Raw genomic sequence first — 19,639 nt, forward strand, 5'->3', positions numbered from 1 at the left:
AGCCTCAAACCTAGGGAGCAAGGTGATGGTATCAGCAGTGAACAGCTTCGTTACTTACACGGCTGCCAAGAGACTGAAAGACCACAAAGACTTCTGTCTCACTTGACCAGGGTGGCACAAAGCAATCTCAGTGATGTCAAGAATACGGAGAAAAGCAGGGCTCACCGGCTACTGAAACTGTTCCTATCGTCGCTTTAGAGGATATGAAAATGAACTGCGGCACTCCAGACCTCAAGGATACCCAGTTAACATTCAGTTTCTTCCCTTATGATCTACTGAGAATGCAATGTCAACAACTCACAGAGAAAACATCCACTGGATGACAAACCAGAAGGTCATTTTAAAGATGTTTGCGTTGTCACCGAGACAGAAAAGGAAAGACAACGCAAGATTTGGGGCAGTGCCCCGTGCTGTCACAATTCTCTCAGTGCAAAGCACCGCCTGTGGCTCTCACTGGGTTTGAACACCACCAGCAACCTCTGGTTCTGTGTTTTGAAGTTCAGCCAAGTTTGGGTGCTGAGGGGACAGCCTCCATCCCCACTGAGGCTGAGGGACAAAGAGCACTGCTGGTAATGCAGAACTGCTCGTCTCTCTTGGTCTCCAGTCTACCTGGGAAAGAGATGCAGAAAGAGAGACAAGCAACTTTAAGAATGTTTTCACCTGCTGAAACCACACGAACCAACGGACAGGAAGTTACGGTGATCCACAAGAGTTCTCCCTACAGCTGCAAGCTCTGCGATGAAGCCCTCTGTCAGCAGCTTTGAAACCAGCTGAGTGAACGTGCCAGCAGCTCTGCACGGTTGCGTTTCTTCTCTTGCTCAGTTAAAAGGCTGGAGAAGTACCAAGGAAGCTGTGTAATTAGAGACTGAAGAAGGAAGTGCCTCTCGCAGATCTTCACACACAGGTGGCTGGGAGAGCACAGGGAGGGAAGAAGGAAACGTAGACTTGTTCGCCCCCTCCGGTGCCCTTTTTGCCAGATAGGCAATACTCAGATAGGGACTTCCCTTGTGAAACTACTTAGCATCTGATTTTTAGCAGAGCGCAGGCGGGACAGAAAGACACAGGATAAAGACTAGCAGGCTGCGAACGGCACCCTAAATGCCAATCCGTGCCCAACCCACCGGCACACCATGAATTAACAGCAAATAAAGCACACTGTGCACCTGGTATCACTTCTGGTCCCCCAAAGCCCTGCCTGTTTATTGAGGATTTATATTCTCCATACCAATTTATAATCAAGGTCCCTGTGCTTACTGAAATCCCTGGATTCAGTGGGGGTGTGGAAAGCTGTTTTGATGGCAAGGAAAGGATGCTGCATTTCCTGCACGTCCCACCTTGGTGTATTGCCTTCTTCCTGCAGCACAGCAGCATGCCACGCACACGCGCCCTCCCTTCCATCTCTGTCATTCATCTGGCAGGGATAAATCACGACTAGTAGAGGCATGCAACTGAACGCATACATGTGGCTTCCCCCAGCACGCTGCACAGGTAATTACTGCGCACCGCACTAAACATGACGCTCAGGAGAAGTAGGTCATCGAAATTACGCCTCCTAGGAAACAAACTCCACTGCATAGTTCCCAGCTAGATTCACCCCAAAAGGTAACCAGCGATTTGCTTACACGCAGGTCAAGAGTAATACAGATGCAATTCTGAAATGACCATTTTTTTCCAAGAAAATTCAAATTTCAAAAGGCGAATAAGATCAGCTCTTACACCCTGAAGCTACAGCACATCATCGACGTTCCAGACCAGTCAGTCTGGATCACCAAATTTAATACCGGGTCAGATTTGGTCGAATGAAGTTTAGCTAAATTAAAACATGGGATTTCATACGAAAACAAAGTATTAATTCAAAATTGGAAGTTCAAAGAGTCAGAGGACAGTTTCTTCAGGACGTTGCTGTTGCAAATGTTAAGAACTATCAAACAGTGTCACCCAGTGGTAAAGGCCTTCCTACAGACAGGAACAGAAGCTATTGCCACAGAGAAGGCGGGGGGGAGAGAGGGACTAAAATTAATGTTTTTGTACAAAGCTGTTAAGACTTCTGGGCAAATAAACAAAAATCTCACAGCTTTTTGCAGAAGGTCTCTCTTACTTTTAAGACATTCTGTTTGTGAGTACAGCAGCTTTACTGGCCAGTCATTCCTCTGTTGAAAGGTTTAACACTAAAGAGAGGTATTTCTGGTCTGGAAGAAAAAATAAAAAAAAATAAAATAAAAATAAAACAGAGCAGCCAGCAGCATCTTATTAATATGGAGGGCGGAAACACTTCAAACATCTGACATGGGGTGCCAAAAGGAGCCTGGTGAATCTTGAACGCTCTTCAAACCTAGTTCACAAGATTTCAGCAAGATTCTTCCGCACAGGAGAGCAACATGCTGGCGGTGGTTGTTTCTGCATTTGTTCTGTTTTGTGCACCACGATCTGGTGAGCGAGGTGAGGGAGTAACGAACGTCTCAGGGAGGCCAAGCAAGGGCCAGGAGCACAGGAACGTGGGTCGTGCTGCCTAGGGGGAAATCCTCTTCTGGATGCTACGACGATGACAACAGTGAGACCTGGTAAATATTTACCTAAACCAAAGCGTATGACAGCTAAAAGGTGAAATTACATTTGATATATATGTAAATATATATATATAAGAGAAGGTAGGTTACTTGGCACCCCTGTAAACATGATCGGCACAGCAAGCACAGCTTTGCTATGTACAAAACAAATAGGATGTTAAAAAGAAAACTGGAGAGCAGCAACATCTAAGAACTGGAGAACACGCTGTGTATTGACACAGTCAAAAGAGCTCAGTCCACTCAGTTTAAAAAATGGGAAGATTAAGACCAGCTGTGATTATCCTACAAGCAACACACCCAACAATGGTTTGATGCATTTCAATGAGAGGAGATGGGGACTAGAATACTCATTCCTAAAAGAAGGCACACACTTTCCTAAAAGAAGGCACACATGGACGGAAATCAAATGCTGAAGTTACTGAAAGACTTGTGGTAAGAAGTCAGAAGCAGTTCAATTGCATGAAGAGAGCAAATTACAAGATCATAATTATCTCTTCTAGTCTTACAAATTATAAATCTATGAATGCAATTAATAAGCATCTGAAATGGAAGCTGAAAATGAAAATCTCCGCATTAATCAGGTAGTTATGAATTAAGTGGGAGCAGCAGCAAGAACAAGACCGAGTGAGCTAAGTATTTCACATGCTGCTTCAGTTAAAGCTGTAAATCTCCAGGTCTTGCCTGTTGAAGCATCACGGGGTTGGTGCACCTCCAGATCTCGCTCCGTGCCACGTGCTGGTCGTGGGGGCACACCAGCATCCTGCCCGGCACGATCTGCTGAGCTGTCACGCCTCCCCTCGTTAATAATGGCCCTACGCCGCTTCCGAATGACAACCGAAAAGAAATTCCACCACCCAGAAAAGACGGCTGTTTTCACCAAATTTTTAAAAAACTGACATAATGAAAAACACACAGTCCACTGCAGCATGCCAGTTCCCCAAGCGTATTCGTAGGTACTTATGTAAAGCCTAAGTACTTCTTCAGATCAGGCAGATATGAATTGATTACTTGCCAGCTCAACCACTCCAGTTCCCTTCATTTTCTAGGAAGAAACCCCTTCCCTAGCTAAAAGAAATAAATTAATAAAGAAAATGTGCACTAGTAAAATTGCTTTTTCCAAGTTCTTCTCTCTGTGCTGGCAAGCAGCTCCAAATGGCATCCAGCTTCTATTTCGATTGCTTAACGCAAGGAATATCCTTTCTTAGACACAGAGAAAAGGAAACAAAAAGGAACACTTTTCTTACACATCTCGTTACTCCAAGCTAATACACTCCCAGCTTACTCACAGGAAAGAAATAAAGCCTTCACCTCTGCAAGTTAGTCTTGGCTCTGGCAACTACATCCACATTCCAGTCTGCAGCGTGTCCACAAAGAGACACCCTTCCTTGCCCAGACCTGTTTTTGTCTGCTCTCAGCTCTTAGAGATGTATTTTGGGTATAAGGCTCCTCACTGCGACTCAGCCGGAAAGGGCACCACTACAAAGGCAAGGAAGAAAAGACCTGAAAGAAAAGGCCAAAATGAGACCAGTAAAACTCATGACCTGATCTTCCTAAAGGGAGGCAGAGCGAGAAATTAAAGAGTAGGCTGCTTCACACCCTACTCGTGACCTTAACCAAAGGTACCATAATTCCCTAATGGATTTACAGGGAAACAGTGGGTGGAAGAATGTATGTCAGTCAGAACAAGCCTTTGGAAAATGTCTGATGCAGGAGCCAAGGCATACATCACACAGCTTTAGGACGGCCAAGTTAGGTACACGTGAAGTTATTAAACTGCAGTGGTGATTAACAGGAGACCCGCAGAGAACATGACATGCCACGGTGCGTTTATTGGAGCATCACCTTTTCACTGTTTGATGGCAGGAGTGAGAGTCCTGGAAAACAAGAACTTGGAGAAAACTAGAACTGTAAAAGAAATAAAAATAAATGGTGACACTGGGCCACATCTATCAAAGCTGGTGACTTTTTACACGGTCTTTATGAGCAGCTACAATCAGCAGCTTCCAATGCAAGCCCATAAATCAGGAAGCTCTGACAGCGGGGCAGGGCTGAGCATCAGTTGGTATGCAGCAAGGGAAAGGAGAGGGGCAGGACGTTGTTTTCTAAAAGCAGCATGCCCCCATCTGAGCAGCATATTGACATGCTCCTCGCCGAACTGAGCTGCTTTGGCCTTTAGCCTCGCTCGAACGAAGAACCCAGAATGTCAACATCTAAACCCAAAGCAGTCGCACCAGATCAGCAAGTACGCTGGGGAGATTTCAGCTCATACCCTGGCAGTAGTATGGTGATGCTGGACTGTTTCAAGGATGGTTTCTAGAACATAAATATCTTTCTCAGTTCCTTAGAAAGGCCTGAGGAGGTTCAGGAAGGGAGAAAGAAACCACCACTCCCTAATCCCTCCCGAAAGGAACTGCTCAACAAATTCCAAAGAGTTAATGAAGAAAACTAAGAAACCAGAGGGATGACCCCAGTCTCTCCGCAAAGGGATTGTTTGTTGAGCTTGAGAGCTGGTGGCAGGAAAGGAATTTCCTACAATTGTTGTTACCTTGCTGCTTGACAGACCACCTGAGGAAAGTCCCGGGCTGCCATCCCCCAGCAAGGGGCCAGCCGTGCCACCAGCCTCAGAAGGACCCTTCAGCTCTGCCCCTTGCATCGTTCCCTGGGGGCTTCAAGAGGACGGCTCGCTCGCTCCACGTGCTAGTGGAGCTGGGCTGAAACCTGAACTGGGAGAACTCCCAAATATATAAACAGAGCAAAACGCAAACAAAAAACCTCAGTAGTCCTAAGAGGCACTGCAAGGATCTCCAGCATACTGTCAAAACAAACTACCTGCGTTCCTAAAAGTCACACGCTAGCTTACAAATGTCTGATAAAGGAACATAAAATGGGCGTGTTCCTGCCTCTTCTTGCTCACGTGAGAAAATAAAATAAAAATGAAAATTAAAAATGCAAAGGTCTGCACAACAAGACTCCCGGAGAGCCAAGAAAGGGGCTGAAAGTCCTTGGCATTAGAGGCCCATTGCCTCAACAGACCGTGGCTGGAGAACAAAACCAGTATTAGGTCACGGCTTGGCTCTTGCTAGTCAAGGTCTGAGGAAGCAGTGCAGAGAGGTTTCAGAGAGCAGAATGCCGTTTGTCATCCGCACACAGCCAGGCAGCCGGGTCTGAGCGCCGCCAGCTCTCCGACGGCCTGAAAAGGATTCGAAGGAGGCCTTCTCACAGGCCCTACAGCCCTCGGATTAGCAGGTCACTCGGCTTCTTTTACCCAGGCTGACTGAAAAGCTGTCCCCTAACTCCAGTTTTAACAAGACCAAAACAAAAATCTTTAACAAGAATTAATTAATAGGATGAATACCTATTGATAACTGCCCACTGCCAGCTGCACCTCTCCAGGCCTGGAGCCAGTCTTTGTTCCCCTGCTGAACGGAGGACTTGGGCTCGCAGCACACGCTGGGCCCGCAACCAACAGGGAAACTTTCAGGCCAGCAAACTATATGCTGGCAATAAACTGCATGGTAGGATTCCTTAAAAATGTCACCAGACTGTGTCCCCAGCAGGACATCACTTTACTGTCTGAGATATTTGGAGAATAAAGGAAGAAGAGTCAAGGAGTGTTTCTGCGGTCCTCTTCCTGCTCTCCTTCAATAGCTAAAAGGGTTTTTTTAAAACACAAATACAAAAAAGCTGCAATTAAGATTCCAATGAGCCTGTATGACCATGTTTTTTAAACACGTGCCTCCATTTTGGAAGCAGAAGAGACTACAACAGTCACCAGTAAATACTCGGAGCACTTCAGTGAACACATCGTGCTTGGTCACGTCAGGGGTAGGCATCTGGAAGGTTCTTGATTTCTTGAGTTCACAGACTCACAGAATTGTAGCGGTTGGAAGGGACCTCCAGAGATCATCGGGTCCAACCCCCCTGCCAAAGCAGGTTCCCCAGAGCAGGCTGCCCAGGTAGGCGTCCAGACGGGCCTTGAATGTCTCCAGAGGAGACCCCACAACCTCCCTGGGCTGCCTGTCCCAGGGCTCCGTCACCCTCACCGTGAAGAAGTTCTTTCGCATGTTGGGGCGGAACTTCCTGGGCTCCATTTTGTGGCCATTGCCCCTTGTCCTGTCCCCACAAACCGCTGAAAAGAGGTTGGCCAAATCCCTCTGTCTCCCACACTTCAGGTATTTGTAAACATTGATGAGATCCCCTCTCAGTCTTCTCTTCTCAAGGCTGAGTTGTGCTTCTTTACAAGAAAGGTAGTCTAAAAATACAGCATTATTTTATCAATAAAGGGAGGTGGAAGCTTTTTTACTTTACTGTAAATTCTTGACCTGTTACTAGTCCCGTAAATCAGGGGAAACACTTCAACCCAGGTTGCTCAAGTTCCTACACCTACCAGAGCTTGTCCATTTCCTTACAACATAATCACTTTCTCAACCTGCTTGCTTAACAAATATCGTTAAAGCGGAAATTTAACATTTCCTTTTTTTTTTAGATTTTTTTTTTTAGATTAGACGATCATTTTTTACCAAGTTTCACTGAGGAAATGCGTTTTAAAAGTGCAAAAGAACCGCTGAGCAAGGGGAATTCATCGGAAAATCAAGTGGGACCTGTTCATTACAAAGGGCTTGGTCACAACAGCAGCTCCGTCGCTCAGAAGAAAGGCTGCCCCGTAATTATAGCGAGGGACCGAGTCACGACAGAAGAGAGAGACTCTATTTTCAGCTCCACCAAAAATTGGATTCATGATGCCGAGCGAGCCGCTTGGGCCTAAATTAATCTGGAACAGGCTGCGGTTGTCAGCACAAGACATGTCGGATACCAAATGCTGAGAGCACAAAACAGGCTTTTTTTGGGTGAGCGGAGCAGTAAGAAACATCATAAATTAGGACAATGCTATGCTTTGTTCTATTATAGGCAGCATTTTGTCAAAAGTTTTGGAGCCGTTTCATGTTAAGCACTCTTTTTTCTTCTTTTTTTTTTTTATGCTGGAACAAATGCTTGTTTTAGAATCGAAAGGCATAATCCAAGTAGGTAACACGCTGAATGGAGTTTAGAAAATGAAACTGATGATGTTTAAAATAAGCTAAAAAGTTAAAGAAAGAGATTAGAGTTAATAACACACAGGCTGTGAAGGTTTTTCTTGGTGTTACAAAAGAAATGCCAGGGATTTATGGCTCTTGTGCCTGAAGGACCAATGCTGACATTTTCACTCTGCATCTATTTTTATGAATTTCTTCCTTCCCGAGTTATTAGCAGTCTCTGGCTTTTTCTTCTTAATTTTCTTTGTTGTTGTTGTTATGTGTCTATCGATTTACCATGTAAACAGCCGCAGTCACATAAAAGACATGTTTTTTTCTACGCTGCACTAGTAAATATGTTCTCAGGAACATCTCCAGGATGAAGGGCCACAGTGAAAGGCAGGAATCAGAGCTGGGAGCCCGAGGGCTTTCCTACCCCACTGGTGAACACAGCACTTTCTTCTCAAGCATGTCAGTAATAAGACAGAGACTCATTTATCAAAATCTGTCCTCTTCAAAACAGCATGCACTCTTCAGCAATCTCAGGGCTCAGCAGGGTGCAAATTTTGCATCTTCAGACACTACATCAATACAAGTTTGCTTTCTACGGTAGCGTCTAAGATTCCTGTTAACATTTGCTACAGTTAAGTCCCATTTCATCACGGGCATGTTAATAACCATCCTGGAAAGTGAATGCTATGAAGTCAGCCTTAATTTATTTTATTTTTCATTCTTTATCTCCTTTATATACAATGTTGTACACACAGATCTCCTACCCACTCCATTTAATCCGGCAGCCTGTCTGCACAGGGGATGCTGTCCCACCTGCTTTATTATTATCCAAACAAAGACAGGCACTGAATGCACTAAACCAAACTGGGAAATGTTTGAGCACAGTGGACGTGGTGTGAACTGGGTGTAGCTCAACCTGACATGTCTTAAAGATCTTTAACCGCAGACAACAGCTTGCTCCAGTCCCAAATCTGAGAAACGTTATCTTGGCGATCAGCTCGTGCTGCGCCCAGGCCCTGCAAGGAAGCAAAACCCCCAGAACAAAGAGGCGCCGTCAGCTGGGATTGTGCAACTTCTACCAGCGCAACACCGGAATGAAAATCGGCACACGGGTCTACTTGTAGCACTATCAAAGTTATTCCAGACTGGGAACAGCTGTGCCAGCACAAACACGGCCAGCTATCACGGGGAATTGTGTTATTTCAACACAGCAGACAAAGCAGTACGATTTGTAGGAAAAGGGTAGAATTCCTGTAACAGCGGAGATCAGACTAGGAAGTGTAGGTGGAAAAAAGAAATCTCTCTACTAACGACATCATCGGGAAAGAAATTTAATATTCCAGCTCCTTCATCTCTCGTGATTTACTCAGGGATGAGGAAAGGGTTACAGAAGGCTGATTGGAATGACAATAGTTCTATTATTGCTTAAGTTTTGTTAGAGCTCATGCCACAAATGGATTTTACAAGTGATCAGAACCTAAGAGGGAAAACCTCTTAGACCTCTTAGGTTGAAAGACAACCTCAGCTTGTCTTTCACACCAAGGCACCATCCCACTCCCGCTTTAGCTAACTGTTTAGTTCAGATTTCCCAGAGAAAAAAAGATGTCAGTCGACACCTTCATCCCCAAACCTCCCCCTGCCAGCACAGCCCACTAACACGGCATCACTTGGTGATAACTCCGCCGTTCCAGGCTCAGCACCTTCTTTCAAGAGCCATTTCCCCCCTCACAAGCACACCTAACCCCACCTGCACCTCAGGGCCCGCAGAACAAACAATAAATCTCTGTGGTTCTCCAGCGGTCCGCATTTTGAGACGGGAAGTGTATGTCTGCAAATTAATTTTCATTCACATCCTACTGTGCTCGGTGCTTTCCTACGGCTTCTACTCAACACGAACACTACCTCTGAAAAAAAAAAGGAAAACTGTGTTTATAGTTAAATTCACACAGTGATAGAAATGACAGTAAATGGATGAATTTTGAAAGTCAGCAGCAGTGGGTTTACTAGAGTGTGTGTCCACCACCAGAAGTCCCAGCCCCACTGCCAGGGAGATGAGCACATTTGCTAGCTCTTTCCCACACGGTCAAAAATGAGAAGTTTGTAGAGGCTGGAGCACAGGCTCTTATCAGGGAAAAGAGATTTATGCAACGTTTCAGAATCCTTTAATCACAGCTGAGGGTTATTTCCGTGGCCAGAGGGTGGTGTCATCCATTTTAAAGGAAAAAAAAAATCCCTTCCCCAAAATCTGCCGTGGGACAGCTGTGTTACTCCAACAAATGTTTTGACAGACAGGAGGAGACAGCAAGCTAAATGAATAAGGCAGACACGTGTAAGACCAAGGCAACAGGAATTTCCTTCAAATTCTCATGTCTCACCCTTCCCTTCTTTCCATCAGTGCAAGAAATACTTCAGATGGCTCGGTGTGGTGCAGCCGCAGACACCTTCCATTAATCTCACTCAAGACCTCAGCTAAAAATTGAAGACATCCATCACTCGTCACTGTCTTGCCCAACACCTTTTATACATCCCACTCTCTCCCTTGCTTACACCATTATGATATTACCCAAATATAAACAAAGGCTTGATTAAAACTATCCATATTTATAGAAGCATTCATGTCACCTACCTTCAGGCCTTCAACTGCTGTAGCTAAAATAGGAAAGCAAGCTCCTTAGAGCATTGGCATGGTTATCCAGAGGGCAAACCAAAGCAGCTATGCTGAGTGCTAATGTCAAATATCAGCGCTGTCAATCAGCTCCCAGACACTCACCTTCCTCCAGGGGGGTTAGGGAAGTCCAGGGAGCGTGGACAGACTCCCAGACCTGATATTTATCAGTAGTGGGAAAAGTGCCTTCCAAAAATATCCAAATAGTGAGAAATTTCACCCCAAATTTCATAAATTACAATAATACAGAACAAATCCAGCTTGTCACTGCTTCCTATCATATCTCCAGCATGCCGGCTATTTTCAGCTTCTCACACTCTCTAACAGAAAACCGTGGAAATTATTCAGTTTAATCATTTCCTGTATTATTGAGCGCATTGTCCGCAATACCTTGTGGATTAATTACCCAGATAACAACATGACTGCAGCTAGCAGTCGAGCTGTCAGGCTGAAGGAGTCATCTGAAGCCCTAGAGCGATGCGCTCCTGCGATCTGCTGCATTAAGGAGAAGCCGAAGCGAGGAAGAACCCTTCCCACCTGCTGCACACGGGTGACAAAATCCCCTTCGTCCCCGTGCAGGAAGGTAATTAAACCTTTATGCAACCGTGGAAAGTCCCCGTGACTGGGAAAAGAGGAGAGAGGAAAGGGCTTTCATGCCTGGAAAACAAACTGTTCAACCGAGGGGAAGGAAAGGTCACCAAGTGTAACACATCTCGTTTCTCTTCGTCTGAAATGCAGCAAGGAGCCCGAGCACCTCATTAATCACTACGTGAAATTACCAGGCAGTAAGAACGGTGAAAACAATTTTTTTTCAGTCCTTTACGCAGAATCCCGAAAAGTTGTGCCACACCATCAATGGTGCTGAGCCCGGTGGCTCCCCAGTACCACCAGTAACAGGATGTACCTGCTGCTTCTTCCCAGACCCACACCTGGCCAGAAGCCGGGACAGGGGAGGGTCAGGCTGGGGGTTAGGGAGAGGTTCTGCACCCAGAGGTGGCCGGGCACTGGGACAGGCTCCCCAGGGCAACGGGCATGGCCCTGAGGCTGCTGGAGTTCAAGAAGTGTTTGGACAATGCTCTCAGACACACGGCCTGATTTTTGGGAGGTCCTGTGTGGAGCCAGGAGTTGGACACGATGATCCTTGTGGTCCCTTCCAGCTCAGGATATTCTGTGATCCTGTGAAACGCTCAGCTCCTCGCACAGAGGGAGCCAGTCAGATATTGGGAGCAGGGCACAGAAGATGGGGGTAAAAACACCCCAGAAAAGTCATCGGCTGTGACCCACTTCATCCCCCACCGACTAAAAGCCAGAATACCCGGGCTAAGCTGGTGCTTCGGGCTGCTCTGCGCCAATCTACGCTTCTTCTGTAGGAGAAAAAACACAGCACCTCCAGGAAGTGACTCACCCCACTTATCTCAGGATCGGAGAAGCGTGGTTTCGAGAGCGTTTGTACTGACTGCCAAAAGCAGCCCGACGCTGAGGGGTGCCCAAGGCGAGCAGAAGGAGCCCCCCTGAACCCTCGCACCTCTGCCAGCCCCTGAAGGCAGCTCCCCTAAAAGAAACCGTGGGCACCTACCACCAGCAGCCGGACGTGTCGCATCGTCCCGTCCCGATTAACCAGCAGGCAGAGATGGCTGTTTGCAGGCAGCAGGAACTGCACGGCTGGAAATGCCGATGGAAATATTTCTGTTATTTCCAGGCCGCTAAACACGAGGAGCACTTACTCGTTTACTGCGCTGGTTTTCAACTCGAGAAACGCCTCGGATAGAAGTGCTTTCCTGAACACGTACCAAATGCCACTGAGCACAGATGTGCCAAAACTGTGGCGCAGAGAGCTGTGTTTTTAAATTAACTTCAGCGTTTTCTAGCTTCAAAGGAGAAAAAAAAAAAGAAAGAAAGAAAAAAGAGGAAAAGAGGAAGAAGGTTTCTTCTGTGGCATTTTTCTTTCTGCGAACAAAGGAGGAAATAGGTGTAGGTACGAGCAGAAAGGAAGACAGATTTACATCTCCTGGTTTCAAAACAAAGTGCTATCAGCTAAAATACGAGATTATTGATGCAGGGAGAGAGAGAGAGAGGAAGTTGCAAAGCTGGTTAACATTTCAAGAAGCTGTGAGGCTTATTACTCAGTGCTGGAGCTGGGGAAAATAAAAATATTCTTTAAGTAGGATTTGGTAACTCAACAACAAAGACAAACAGATTAAATGCTGCATCTGTTGTTATAATTAAATTAACAAAGTACTGATAGAATCAGGCTTGTTTTCCCCTCGTGTACCATACCCTGGGCAAAGACGGGCTGTAGCTATACATATTTCCTGTGCTATAAATTAAACCACGAGCCAAAATCACCCTTCCTGCAACGCTATTAAAATCAAGGCAAATTACTCTGGTGATAAATCTGGCCCCGAGATGTTTTTCAACAAAGATGAGTTTCAGAATAAATGCGACCAAAACGGGGCTGCATGGAAATACTCGAGACGTTTTCACTGCCATTCCCAGAGCACTTGTTTAAAAATACATTGGAACAGATAGTTCCCAGGATTAAATAGGTGGAAAATTTGAAGGCAGCGTTTTACACTGCTCTGTTTCCAGAGCTGATATTCTTCAAGTCTAGATGTGGGGTTTATTTAGGAGGCTTTTTTTTCTTGCTTTTGTTTGGGCAGGATGGCTTTGTGTTTGTTTTTTAATACACCAAAGCATCTGCTCCCTTAAATGGAGGCCGCATTACCTGAAGCTTAGCTTGGTACCAAGGACTGAGGAGCTCAGAAATCACAGGTCTGCTTGAAGGAGAGCCACACGTTGCAGAAATTCCACGTTTTCACACCGAGATTACACAATTAGATGAAGACCTACTATAAATAACGTAAGGTTAGACCCTCAGCTGGCACGAGCTGGAGCCAGTCTCCCAAACTCAATTAATCTTCCTCGGCTTATCTGCCTCGCCGATGGACCGAGCACAATTATTAATATCACAGTTCCCTGGGGACTTACATCTGCAGAAGTGCTGGCAGGAAGGGCAGCGGCCTCGGATGACCTTCACGTGCAGCAGCGCGATGCTGGAGACCTGCACGTGCGCACCCGGCCCGCTTCTCCCACCCGAGTGCGTTGACTGAAGTCAGGAAAACAGCCGTAAAGCACGTGTGAGCTGCTGAAAGCAGCTTCTCTACAGCAATTTGCCCAGCTAACAAGCATTGTAATCCCATTTTTTTGCAGAATTGTAGAAAATCGGGCTGGAGGGAACTTCAAGAGGTCGTCCGGCCCTTCTCTGCCCCGCGGCGAGCTGTGGCAGCACCTAACTGCTCCTGACATCTCTGTCCTCACGACTTCCTCTGCCAAAATGTTTCATTCTTGATCTCGGTCCAAAAAGCTGGTTTTTAAGCTTGTTTTAAGCTCCAGGTGCTTGGCCTTTAATGCTAACAAATATACAAAGCATCCAAGTAGCTGGCTAGCTCCTAAGCAGCAGTGCCTGCAGAGCTGCACCTCTGCTAACTTGGGGATGGGAGATATAAACAGGGAGGAGTCATTATTTTTTAAAGCAAGAGTCAAACGCACCAGAAGTAAGAAAAATATAAATCTGTTCAACAGATTTTCCTTGCAGGAGAATCTTTTTGGCACATCCGGAGAAGAGCACAGAGGACACGAGCAAACCCGCTCGCTCCATGAGCGTTCCCACGGAGGCCGTCCTCTGCAGAGACGGGTGGCAAAGGGAGGGTGCACGAAGGACAGGGCAGAGGCCACTTTGTCCCCACGGTCCCGCTCTGTTCGAGCCTATCTTCCATCCCCTGGCCCTTAAAAGCTCCTCTCAAAGTCCCCGTGTGATGGCACAGGAGGAGAACTCACCAGCCCTGCACTGGCCCACATCTCCCTGGCACGGCACCGCTTGGGCCCGTTTGGAAATGTTTCTGTTGCTTCCGCCAGTCCCGAGCACAATCTCGTGCATGTACCCAGCCTCTTGGTGATTCCAAGCCAGAATACGTATTTCTCCTTTTTTTTCCCCGCTTCATATATTTATTTGCAAGCAATTATTCAAGCCAGTCATACCCTTCAATCTCCCGGGACTAAATTTTTTCCCAATAATTAAGGTTTTTTCCCTTCCTCTGCTGCTCTATTTTTCAGGGCAAGGGTTTTTTGGTGGCGTTTTTTATTTCGTGCGCGTTCCTTTTCCAGTTATACAGAACCCAAGGCGAAAGTGTAATAAAAAATGCAACAACTCTATTGCTTATTTTTGCAGGCTGACATTTTCCTTTCATGTCATAATGAGTCTAATCAATCTCTCCTGCCTTACGCACGTATCATATTCCTAAGCACTAGCAATTAGAAATAGATATCCGATTTCTTTCTTCCAGAATTGTAAGAAAATTAATGTCGCTTGTCACAAAAAGGGCTCCGACTACAAAAGGCAACACACAAAACACCAAGTATTTTAATTTGACATCGCTCTTTATGCAGTTCTCAAATCAAAAGCAGCAGTGTTAAGTTCTATTATTAGTCCTCCTGCTTGGATCATCGCTCTGAATGGAGGCGCTAATGAGACGGAGCCCTGCGAAGCGCTTTCTTAGAAGCAGTAACACACAAAATCAAAACTAAAATGGAGCAATTTGGTTCCCCGGGTTAAAAATCTTCAGAAGTACGAAGCGAGGAGTATTTCTAGTGGCTCCGTTCCTTTTGTACAGCTGGCATGCGAGGCATCCCAGGGGAGAAGTACGAGAGCCCCTCGGTGCCCCCGGGGATGCTGTACTCATCACTGGGGCGCGGGAGTCGCGCTGGCCGCTTTCCAGCCCAGGGCTCGAATTCCCCACGAGCAAACTCTCCCAGCTGCCCGCCCATGGCACCTTCCTGCTCTCCTCCAGCACGCCCGCCCCGGTCTCCGAGAGGCAGCAGAGGCTGTCCCAGCGAGGCAGGAGGCGCCTGCCCCAGCCGCGCCGGCCCGGAGGTCTCACCGCTCGAACCCCGGCAGCTGCAGCGAGGACATCTGCTCCGCTGCCCCCAGGAATGGCAGCTGCTGCCCCAACCCGTGCAAGTGGCGAACGGTGACGTTTCTCCATCCTGGCTACAGAAACTATCTTCGTTACGGAAGTCGTCTTGGCTACAGAAGTCGTCTTGGCTACAGAAGTGTCGCCTTGCGTCTCCCCTGGGAGCGCATCCCCGCGCGCTGGGTTTGCTCGCTCGGTGTGCCTGCCGCTCGCTTAGAAAATAAAACAGCTGGGAAAAGCAAAAGCCAAACAAAGAGACCCAGAAGGTGGAGTGACACTGAGCTCTTCCCAGCTACTCCTCGGTGTTGTACCAACCTGGAGGGCTCCCCCTCGAGATCCTGACCCATCCGATGCTGACTCCGAAGCAGAGGCCACAACTAGAGCAAAGATGCACCGGGAAAACCAACAGCCCGGCCATTCGGCCCAGCTGTCAGCCTCAATCAGATGTCACATCTATTCCACAAAACCCCCTGCATCCATGTTAACGGCGGGGAAACGGGGTCATGGAGACGTGCAAAGCTTGGACAAGCACCGAACAGGTTACTGATGGGAGAAACTCCCATTGCTGCAAAAGCCAGGGGATTTCCAGGGCAGCCTCTGGACAACCTCATAGCTCATCAGCTAAGTAAAACCCTGATAACAAGAGGCCAAAACAATACCAGGGGATCTCTTCTTAGGTCCTGACTTGCCGCTGAACAAAGCAACAGGGCAGGCAGGACCCAAAGACCCTCCTGTATCCGAGTGGTTCCCTTGAGGCCCAGTTCCTCCAAAACAGAAAGCAATTTTAAGCGTTCAGTCGTGCACCACTAACCTCGCAGTTGCCAAAACCCAGAATTCCTGAAGTTTTCTTTCGCACATGAAACGTTTTCCTGTCCTTCTCAGTCCACGAATGTGGATGGAGATCGCCTTTATTTCCGTATTACCAAACTAAACACAACCCCGATAGTTTGAAGTGAAATACAGGAGCCAGCGCAGACGCTGAGTTCTGGTGGTAACATCATTTCCCCACAAACATTTGCAGGTATCTTCCTGAGTAAATCAAAACCCACCAACACAGACAAACTGGGAGGCAGACCTTTCAGCAGGTACAAGTCAGCGTGGCCTGAACAACTCGTCCCACATTGCTATGTTGCCAAAAACTTGATGAAAGGAACGGAGTAGATGTCAGCATGTGCTTTGTGTAAAACAGGCAGGAGGAGCTTTGTCAGACAAGAATTAAATTAAGACTCATAATAGGAACTGTATCGTACGGTTTAAAAGAAAACCATGCTACAAACACATGTGAGGGCCTGAAAACAGCAGTAAAAAGCCTCAGAAATTACCAGTGAGGTCTGCTCTTTACTAGGAAGGAGACTGAACAGCGAGGGACTGTGTTACCTACTGCACGCAGGGAACGAGTCCTGTGGAAAGCGCCACGCTTGCTGCTCCGAAGCAGCTGCTCGAGCATTTGGCTTGAAAGGCCGACTATTTCTTCCCCTCCTTTCCTTTGGTGTGCCTTGTAGCCAAACGGCTTTGCTGACGCAGCAGTGCCAAACGCAGGGCGTTTCAGACAGGACCAGAGTACCTTCAGGCTGAATTAGCGCCTGGCAAAAACTGCACGAGGCTTATATGGCACGCAGAAGCGGAGCCCACGGCGCCGTGGCGATGCCAGAGCCTCTGGAAGCTGCTGAGAACTTGTCAGGATGAGGCTCAGTACACAAGGTCACGTCCTCGAGCTGTTTTCAGTGCCGGTTACAATGGGCAAGGCAATGGGATGTTTCCTGGCCAGCCTATTCCCACTCCTCCGCTGTAAAGAAACGCCAAGACACACAAACCTGTGCATTCACGGGAGCAGCAAGCGGGTGTGCGTGCACAACTAGCCAACGCCACTCAGAGCTGGGCATCACAGACAAGAACTCCAGCAGTCTGCGTTATATAAATACGTCTGCAGCCTACACGTCTGCCAGTTTTCTTGCTGGATACCGAACACCCGCCTACAGCCAGTCGCCCACCAGCCGCAATTCCCTTCCCTGCTTCAATCTTCTGCTGTGCAGCTCCATCAGATCCACGAGACTTGAAAAATAAGGCAGCGATATTTGCTTTTTGCTGGAAGAGTGGAACGAGATAGCTGATAAACTGCGACTTTAGAAAAGAAAAAAAAGAACATTGACTAAAACTAAAAACTTGCCAAAGCAGTGACTCAGCTTAGTAGGACTTCACACGCACACACACAGTTTTTGCACGTATTAAACTAATCCTACCTAGAAAAAAAAGCACCTAACTTTCCTCTGAAAAGCCCATCAAGCAAGCAGGTATCTAATAAATATAACAGCCAACTGGGGTCTGATACAATTCTGCAACTTCAACCCAAAATCTTGCTGGCATTGTGGCTGCAGCCACACGTTTTGAAGGAAAGCCACCGGACCCCCTCCGGTGTGAATCTTTAACGTTCAGAGAGAAGCGCGAGAATTCAGTGTTGCGCAGCTCTTCCCTCGGCAGCACACGCTGTGCTCTCAAACGCCGCATGTTTTAAATTAGGGTTAACCAACTCGCAAGCCTGCTCACAAGACCTCGAGCCTCTCCGACAGAGCCAGAGGAGCTCAATCAGAAAAGCTGTGGACAAACAGGATTACCAGCCTGACGGGGAAGTGAGAAGAGTCTGTCAGAAAGGGCAGGAGCACGTCGCCATCTGGAAAATTTTTTGATTTGTTACGACTACATCTAACATCCTGGTGGTTTGTGTTTTCCCCTGCTTTTCCCCCTTTCTTTTACAATAATCCAAACGCACACCTCTGCTTGTTCCGTTTGATACCAACAGGCAGAGCAAAGTCACCTCTGGCTCAAACTTCGTAACACTTCAGTGCACGGCTGATGGCACCCACGGGTGGCTTTGAGCACTTTATTCCCAGGAATAAAGGAAGCAGCAACACTGCAGCCCTGGGAGAGGTGCCCGCACGTGCAGGGGAGGTAGAGGAAATACCTACGTGTGTCTCTCGGACCCGTGGTTTTCATAGGTCTTGTCAAAACAGCTGCAAGGTAGCCAAGATTCCCACGCAAATACGAACTGGAGGGGAAAAGACTCGCATTTGGGGATGTTCATAAAGAAAGTGGTGTTGAGAGTTGTAATTCTGAGCTAATTACACGAGGGCACGGGAAATCAAGCCGAGGATCTGTGTGATACTGAACCTAGATGGCAAGGGAGAGAAGCATTTATTCCGCCCCTGTGAGATGCTTTACATTCACAGTCATCACCGCGGTGTTGAATAAAGCAAAGGGAAGTGTCGCTGCTTCTGCCTCGTCGCATCCTCTGCTGCTGCACCCTCTGCCATCCAAATTCCCACTCCTCTCACACCTTCACAAGATGTCAGCGCGGCGACTTTCGAGGAATTTGATCCCAGTTCAAGAATCCCCATCTGCGCCCGCCGGAGAAGAATGAGATCAGCCTGTCAATGCGTGACAGACTCCTCGCGAGGAGACATGCGAGCACGATTTGGACACATATGAAAGTCGGCCCCGGCTTCCTTCATTTAAATTAAAAACTTTAGGCTCGCCTCTGTCTCTGTAATGAAGCATTCATACGTTCAGTTCACCACGGGTTTAGGTTAAATGCGTGTACAGGCAAGCACTCTCAAGACGCTTCATTAATCCACATTTCTCTCAGAGATGTTTGGAGCCGCAGACGTGCACGCACACGATGAGTTTTTCGCGACTTAAAAGCAATTAGGTCTCGAGAAAAGCGGCTCTGCTAGTACGTGTTCTCACAGTTATTTAAATAAATTCAAATCATATGCACGCTTAAATCAGCATAAGACTTCTCATTAGACACCAGCTTCCCCCCCCCAAATTTTAAGAGCTTTTTTGAATTGCTTCACACTCCACGCTCAGGAGCACGTACTTGTGCGGGTAGCAGCGGGATGGCTCCCCTTGACAAACCCACACGTGCACGCACATCGAGAACGCAGGTTCAGAAAAGGATTTAGTTTGTTGTTATAGCTGGTAGCGCTACAGGAACGTGCTAAATCAGCCTCCAGCTCTCAAAATGCTGCGAAAGATGCCCTTCATGTGAGTGCATCAATCTTCCACCGGGGTGTTCAAGGAAAGGCTGGACGTGGTGCCTGGGGACATGGTTTAGTGGGTGACGCTGGTGGTAGGGGGATGGTTGGACGAGATGATTTTGGAGGGCTTTTCCAGCCCTAATGGTTCTGTGACTTGCAGGAACAAAGTGCAGGAGCAGAGCCGACAGGAGGAGCGCAGAGGAGCCCACGTGGAGCGAGCGCTGGGGCCAGCCTGGCTCACTGCCTCCCTGGCTGCTTGGAAGGAAGCTCGTGCCCCGTGAGCCACTTTTAAAAGAAAGAAAAAACACATCTGAAAGGTCAAGATCAAGATTTTTTTGCAGGAGCCCCTATTTGCTATTTGGACCCTGCCTGTGCAGCA

At 47.4% G+C, this 19,639-nt stretch overlaps 1 protein-coding gene across 5 annotated transcripts in view; it reads right to left on the reverse strand.

Moving 5' to 3' along the window:
- The window catches only part of FAM107B (family with sequence similarity 107 member B), a 60,161-nt gene that overhangs the window by 15,379 nt on the left and 25,143 nt on the right, over positions 1 to 19,639 (reverse strand). Inside the window, exon 2 of one of the 5 annotated variants that reach the window (XM_080605950.1) lies at positions 11,833 to 11,918. The exons of the other annotated variants lie outside the window; for them this stretch is intronic. The gene's annotated coding sequence lies outside the window, so the exon portion shown is untranslated. The remainder of the gene's footprint in view (positions 1 to 11,832; positions 11,919 to 19,639) is intronic. 5 annotated transcript variants of the gene reach the window in all.

Source organism: Anser brachyrhynchus (assembly GCF_964034855.1).
Source record: "Anser brachyrhynchus genome assembly, chromosome: 1".
Taxonomy (NCBI): Eukaryota; Metazoa; Chordata; class Aves; order Anseriformes; family Anatidae; genus Anser; species Anser brachyrhynchus.